This window comes from Ornithodoros turicata, chromosome 4 (assembly GCF_037126465.1).
Source record: "Ornithodoros turicata isolate Travis chromosome 4, ASM3712646v1, whole genome shotgun sequence".
NCBI classification, from domain to species: domain Eukaryota; kingdom Metazoa; phylum Arthropoda; class Arachnida; order Ixodida; family Argasidae; genus Ornithodoros; species Ornithodoros turicata.
In genome coordinates this window covers 40,735,086-40,742,537 of record NC_088204.1, presented here as the reverse complement: position 1 = coordinate 40,742,537, position 7,452 = coordinate 40,735,086, and the positions used below count along the sequence as shown (strand labels likewise).

Genomic DNA, 7,452 nt, shown 5'->3' with positions numbered 1-7,452 from the left:
AAGATCAGTCAAATGAAGGCAGTCTGACTGAGGTACGTAGATAATTTAAATATTTGTGTTTTTGGCTCACTGACATGCATATACACTGACAGCATCCACAACTAGAAGACATTACCAGAATCTAAGTGCTGTGAAGTAATATTTTATTTTACTGAATATATATCTTTTTTTCTAAACGGAAGCCCGCATTTGTTCGGGGCAATGTTTTTTGAACTAGCGTTCCTGATGGCGTTACCGTTGCTGGTAAATGTAAATTTTGTAAGACGTAACTCCCCTGCACCAACGCCTTAGCACCAACTGCTACACCAACTTAAAGAAATCAGCAACTAAATTATTGAATCACTGAAACGTCAATAAAAAAGTCGACGACGCCGACGAATCGTGCAGCGCAGCACTATAAACCATAGCTCCATAAACACAGAAGCACTTTGCACGTACTGTGGGCAGCAGATAGCTGATGTTTGTTTACTGCACACAACATTTTCCCACAAGCTACACAGCTGCAGCAGTAAAATGGAATCTGACGTGACTCAGGGATTTCAGAACCCTTCAAAAAATCTTGAAACTGCCCATGGTATCTCTTTGAAACCACTGAACAAGCAATGCGCTACATATTAGGCACACCTGTAGCTCAGTAGCAAAGGCACTGATAAAATGTTTGCAAAAAGAACAGCGATTTTCAACACATACATCACAAAATACGACACTCGTCGCTGCAACAACGATGGCGATTGCATAATGATGATGATGTTGGTGTAACTTCACACTTGCATTCAAAGTAGTGATTAACGTTGTATGTTCGGCAGTACAACGTTTCATTAAGTGCCTTGGTTCGTCTTTGTGCTAAAACAAATACGGTATCACTAATTAACCATCGAGATTAACGAGTTTTCGATGACTGTTGAAGTCTTGAGTAAACGAAAGTCGACAGTTACGGTTTGCAGGGCGGACATGCCGGAACATAAATGCTGGTTAGTTCATTGTCATGTCAGCCCGACTTCGGTTGTTGCATTTTTCGCTGGTAGTGAAACTACACACCGAAAATTTTGCGCAAGTACTTTTGTTTGCATATCATGGTTTCATAGCAACTGGGTTTTTCTTTTTATAGGTGCTTGGACTATCTTGCATCGGTGGATATGAAAATAGTGGTAACCTACCCTACGAAACAGCTGTTTGCACATAAGCTTAACAGTTCCCTGTGAGGTGAGGGGAAGCAGTTGTCACTGACGTGTGACTGTGTTGTCCTCCAATGTTCCTGATGTTCGATGTGCCCCCTAATCTTACTCTGGAGGGTGCCTCTTTAAATTTTTTGACAACAAAGTATTGCAAATATAGTTGGTGGAAGACTCTAACTGCTTTCCATTTACATGGTTGTCTTGTGGTTAACGAAATCGAACTTTTTTTCAGATGCTGTGAAAGTCAGCAGGGAAGTGCGATGTAGAAGAAACGACTGCCAGAAGCTTGCTAAGGAACCGCACAACCTGTGTGGGCAGCAGACAAAATATTCATCAAACGGTACAAAACTAGTATTTTTGTGCTTTGTCGTTTTGAGACATCCTTGGTATTGTATGGAGAACAGCGTGACTATGTCATTCCGTCTTACTTCACCCAAACAGCTATCTGGTAGTAGTGCAAGATTTGAGTTCCTAAAAGGTTTATTCACTGAAGTCACCTCAGCGCCATACTATAGGTCCCGCAATGTTTAGTCCTTGCATTTGTTTGCTGCATTATGCTTTTTAGGTGACTATTAACACCAAAAATATGGAAATTGCTCAGACATTCTACAAATCACAGAGCAACAAGTTTTAAACACCAGATATACGGTGAGTATAATATGGGTAACAGCTTGACTGAAATCTACAATAGGGCCGATGGCAGCAAATCTGCCTGCTAGCGACAGTGGCGGTCTCCTGCGGATGACGTCATGTGAATAAACTTGTATACTACTTGTACGTACTTATAATATTTGACGTGGTGATACAGCCCTTGCTTTGTATTGTCTTTTATAATATACACAGTGTTTATTTTTATCCTGTACAGAAGCTTTGCACCAAAGTTATGAGAGCAGCACAGATGTTGTTTTAGCGTAATGGAGTGATGGAAGTGCTGCACCAATCATGGAGTGCTTAGCAGTCGCCTGCTCGACCAGGTAAGGTCGTGTGTCACGAGAAAACGCCTGTCACATTGATGTACTTTCACAGCGAAAGCTGTTACATCCTCATTTCCCTGAGATCCTGGCAGCGTCCGCTAGAGCCCTGTGCAGATAAGATTTTTAGCATCCGCGTACACGTTATCCGATCCGCACCATTGCATACACAACCGTTTAGATCCGCAAGTTTCGAAGGACGCGTAAACACAGCCGGAAGAATGTTGGTATAATTTCGGATGCCTCCATGCTCTCATGGAAGGACTCATGGCGACAAGCAAAGGTAAACCTTTCAACAAACGCGATATGGAGAGACTTCTGGAACGCTTCCTCACCGGTGCTCGTGTGGACGCCAAAATGCCTTCTCTCCCGTCTTGGCCGTGCATGGTCAAAGGTGAACCCGGACATGCGCTCGCTGTCGGTGCGCAATGCAAATAAATTGCTAGTAGAAAAATTATAGCATGCGGTATATCTGCATCCGACCTCGAGCCATCCGATCCGCACACCGCAGAAAGTGATAAATTCTCATCCGAATCCGCAAGTATCTTACGGATATCTGCTTCCATCCGCGGATGGTGCAGGGCTCTAGCGTCCACATCAGGTAGTGACGCGCAAACAGATTTTCAGCTGTTGCTGTAATTTGTGTTGTGTAGCTGTAACAGTTCTGTGATTTTTGTACGTGCGGCTTCTTTTCTTTGTGTCTCTCAGATCAGTGTTGATACAGCTTTTGCTCTTATGTGGCCAGACAAGCATCCCGTGAAAGAGTGTGCATAGCCACTAAACAAACTAGTTAGAACTAGCAGGCTACATAATGCTTTCTGACATGTTTTGTTCTATTTTCTAGCCACAGTGAGTCATTGGAGGCAGTGCTACAGCACCAACAATCACTCGTTGGAAGAAAGGAATGAGGTGGCCATCAACACCCTGCTGCCAGTTCAACACTCCTCAGTCAAAACACAAGACGCCTGCTTGGCGGCAAAGTCAATCCAGTTTTAGACAAGAGTTTTGTACCGTAGACTTCGTGTGTGGCTTACTGCGAATAAATGTTTATGCTGAGATCCGTGTTGCTATCAATTATATCATATTTCTGCATGAATGCATGCCAGGACGGTAGCAGGACTAGTCATGGTCTAAAGTAGGTCTAAAGGTGGCTAAAGTAGGGTACAGGAAATGTATAACCCTAGACCTGTCGCCTGAATGGAGGGATAAAATTGGTCTAGCTGTAGACTTCATGTCTAATACATGGTTAAGTGTCTGACCCTGTTCCAGACATCCAGGTCAAAAGAGTGTCTAAATCATGGCTAGGTACATAGACATCGGATGTCTAGGGCTAGATGGCTAGGTGGCGTAACGTTAGACGTGTTATTTGACGTCTAGTGGAGGGATACTAGACATTTGGTCTAATTGCGTAGACATTCTATAGACATTCCTTATCTCTTTTTTTAGACGTCATTTAGACGTTTACTAGCCCACCATGTGCTCCCTGGGAACATACAACGTTAATCACTAATTGAATGCAAGTGCAGTCAGGTCAACCCACACTTCCAGTATGCTTCAATCGGTGATACGAAGCCGAAATAGAGGAAACGATATTCCGATATTATGCCACGCATATCTACTACATGCGATTTGGTGTACAGAAACAGGCACATACTTTAATGAAGAGTAAACTCACCCCTTAAACTTGAAAGCCAGAGAACAAAGAAACGTTGTCCACCACAGTACTCTGCGAGCTCTGCTGCGCTCAACAGCTTTTATCACTGGACAGCACGGCGTACGTTCTCGCTATGCTCAAAAATTGCAAGACAAAACGCGCGGGAGATTAGAACTTCGAAAGATTTTCGTATAACAACCAGTGGAATGCAGCCGCGAAGACCCCAACTGCTACCCGTTGCGCGTCCGGAAAGTTTGATGTTTCAACCGTTGAAACTGAACTGGTTCGAACTGGTTGGATGGATGGATGATGGATGGTGATTGGGTAGACGGGCAGACGTCATTGCCATTGCTTTAGCTCGTGCTTTTTGAATACTTATTTTTTGTAATACTTTAATTTCCGTGGCCGTTCATTATAATTGGGTGGTGGAGGTTAAATGTTAAATAGCACATATGCCAATCCAGCGGAAGTGACACCAACATCATCATCATCATGCCATCGCCATCGTTGTTGCAGCGACGAGTGTCGTATTTTGTGATGTGTGTGTTGAAAATCGCTGTTCTTTTTGCAAACATTTTATCAGTGCCTTTGCTACTGAGCTACAGGTGTGCCTAATATGTAGCGCATTGCCTGTTCAGCGGTTTCAAAGAGATACCATGGGCAGTTTCAAGATTTTTTGAAGTGTCCTGAAATCCCTGAGTCACGTCAGATTCCATTTTACTGCTGCTGTGTAGCTTGTGGGAAAATGTTATGTGCAGTAAACAAACATCAGCTATCTGCTGCCCACAGTACGTGCAAAGTGCTTCTGTGTTTGTGGAGCTATGGTTTATAGTGCTTAGCTGCACGATTCGTCGGAGTCGTCGACTTTTTTTATTGACGTTTCAGTGATTCAATAATTTAGTTGCTGATTTCTTTAAATTGGTGTAACGTAGTATTGTGCATGGGAATCACTAACGTACAAAATTTACATTTACCAGCAACGGTAACGCCATCAGGAACGCTAGTTCAAGAGACATTGCCCCGAACAAATGCGGGCTTTCGTTAAGAAAAAAAGATATACATTCAGAAAAATAAAATATTACTTCACAGCACTTAGATTCTGGTAATGTCTTCTAGTTGTGGATGCTGTCAGTGTATATGCATGTCAGTGAGCCAAAAACACTCGGATCATCATATGTATGGACATTATTTAAATTATCTACGTACCTCAGTCAGACTGCCTTCATCTGACTGATCTTTTGTTACAATATATGGGCATACAACTCACATAGCATACATACTATCCATTTGGTCATAATATAATTGGACAAAGTTAATGTGGTCCATTCATGCATAGTTTCTGAAGGTTGTTGCAGAGTCCAGTTTTATTACCTCAGTATGATCATTTGCAAACAGATTGTACTTGCTGCTCCACACACGTGTGATGGAAAGTAAGAAAATAAGGAATTTCCTTCATGTATGAGGATCATCCAACAAAAGTTCCTCTGCTGTGAACAAAATAATAAACCTATAGCACAACATTGAAAAAATTTATGTACAGATTAGAGCTCAACGTTACTCCCTAATATAGTCACCTTATTTAGCTGAACATTTTTGATACTGTGATACCAAGTATTCAATACGTTGTCTGTGCCATGCTATGCCCTGTTTACAAAGTGAGGCATTCACTTTGCATTTCACCTGATCAATTTGTGTTTCATGATCACTTGCGAATTGGTGACTGCCGAGGGGTGCTTTGAGAGGAAGATGGAACAGCAGATTGGGCAAATTTTCATTGAAGTAGGAATCATCACCTTGAGCACGAGGAGAACGAAGTATACAGGAAGCTCACGAAAAGGAAACTCACGTTTGTGTGTCTCCTGTATACTTCATTCTCCTCATGCTCAAGGTGATGCTTCCTACTTCAACGTTGTACCAGCTCGCTTGTGTACTTTTTCTCTCTTTGGCAAATTTCCAAATGAATTTCTGGAACAAATCCCGAGTCTTTCAAGACGAGTGCAGACAGCGTTGACGTGGTTGTACTACACCCTTCCAAGTCCTGTGCGTTTTTCTTTCATTGTAGTTTGACGCTTTCCCAGGATCTCGCAGTACATCTTTGCATTTACTGTGGTTTTGCACGTGAGGTAATCTACAAGTTGCAGACAACGATAGTCCTAAAACACTGTCGGCATAGCCTTTCCAGACGAAAACGCGAGTTTGACCTCCTTCAGAATGCTTTCACCGGGCACCCATCATGGCTTCCTATGGTATTCTGTCTCAGCACTTGCATAATGCACCCACATTTCATTAATGATAATTGTTCCAAGAAATTCATCTTGACCGTCTTGATACCATTGAAGGAAAATGCAAGCTGCATTCATTCGTTGCTCTTTACGAACGTTACCGAGCAAATGTGGCCCCCATCGCGCATAATTTTCGTTGACCAAGCTGAAGGAAATTTGTTCCCATTAGTATCAGAGTGCAGTACCAGTGACCCGCGAGTCTCCGTTAACAATTCTCGGAATTTCAGAAAAGAAACGTCGTTTCGTGGTGTTATAGCTGATCTCCCACTGTACTGTTCATTGTGCAGATTTTCACGACCCTATATAGAGGACACACCATTTCAATGCCTGTAAAGTGTTTTGTATAAACAGGTGTTAACTGTCAGTGGATATTCTCTAAAGCACTCTTTTTTTCTTTAACGAAAAATAGGATAACTCTTCCTTACTAGGATAGTCAGACGTACTCGGAAATATTACATCCATGCTTGAATGCCTGACACATAGGTGAACGGCACTCCATTAACCAACATCTGCAGTGCCGGGATGTCACACCCAACTACTACACCATTCAGTTTGTCCTAGTGGTGTTTCCTTTGAATAACAAATATCGGGGAAACTTATTTTTGGATGACCCTCCTAATTCCAGTTCCCTTTCTGCATTTGGCTACATTTTTTAGACTTCTTGTGACGACTCTTGTGGACAGATACCAGCATGGAAGACTTAATAACGATTGGGGTTTACATTGCGAGACAACTGAGATCATGAGCGACGCCACAGCAGTCGGTCTGTGGATTGCCCACGCAATGAAAGCTCACCACACAACACACCGTATTTAATGTCCCTTGTGGAAGATGGCATGTCCAAGCAACCTGTATCCTGGCACTAAGTTGCTGGTGTTTTTGGCCGGGTTCGAACCAGCGATCTCGGGATCAGAAGGCGAACAGACTCAGTCACCAGGGCCGGTTCACGGACAACTTGAACACCACAATTATGTTAACTCTGCCATCAAGTAATTCAGTTTCCTGCATATGTTTCGTAGCAATTGAACTTCAGTTTTGTAAGCCTGAAAGCTAAGCTTAGAACCACCTCTTAAAATATAGTGACTGTATTTGATGTGTGAATGTGTTCACACCTCTTAAAATGCTAATAAAACAAAATCTTGATGATTTCTAATATGTGGTATATACAAGGCCAGCTACAAGACGTCTACAATTAGACGTCAATTACTAAATGTCTACAAGATGTCTAGTAAATCACTAATTTTAGACATCTAAATAATGGTAAGACTTTTAGACGTCTAGTCAACTTCTAGTTTGGGCACTATCCCTAAAGTCTAGGGCTAGAACAGGTCTGGACGTCTAGTTGACTACCATGTGTTCCCTGGGTTAAA

The 7,452-nt window shown here is 42.4% G+C and overlaps 1 long non-coding RNA gene across 1 annotated transcript; it reads left to right on the top strand.

Moving 5' to 3' along the window:
* Positions 1 to 777: 777 nt before the first annotated feature.
* On the top strand, positions 778 to 3,202 carry LOC135393040 (uncharacterized). The gene is made up of 3 exons (XR_010422396.1): positions 778 to 1,203; positions 1,408 to 2,149; positions 2,991 to 3,202. It is a non-coding gene; the product is annotated as an uncharacterized LOC135393040 (long non-coding RNA).
* Positions 3,203 to 7,452: the final 4,250 nt, after the last annotated feature.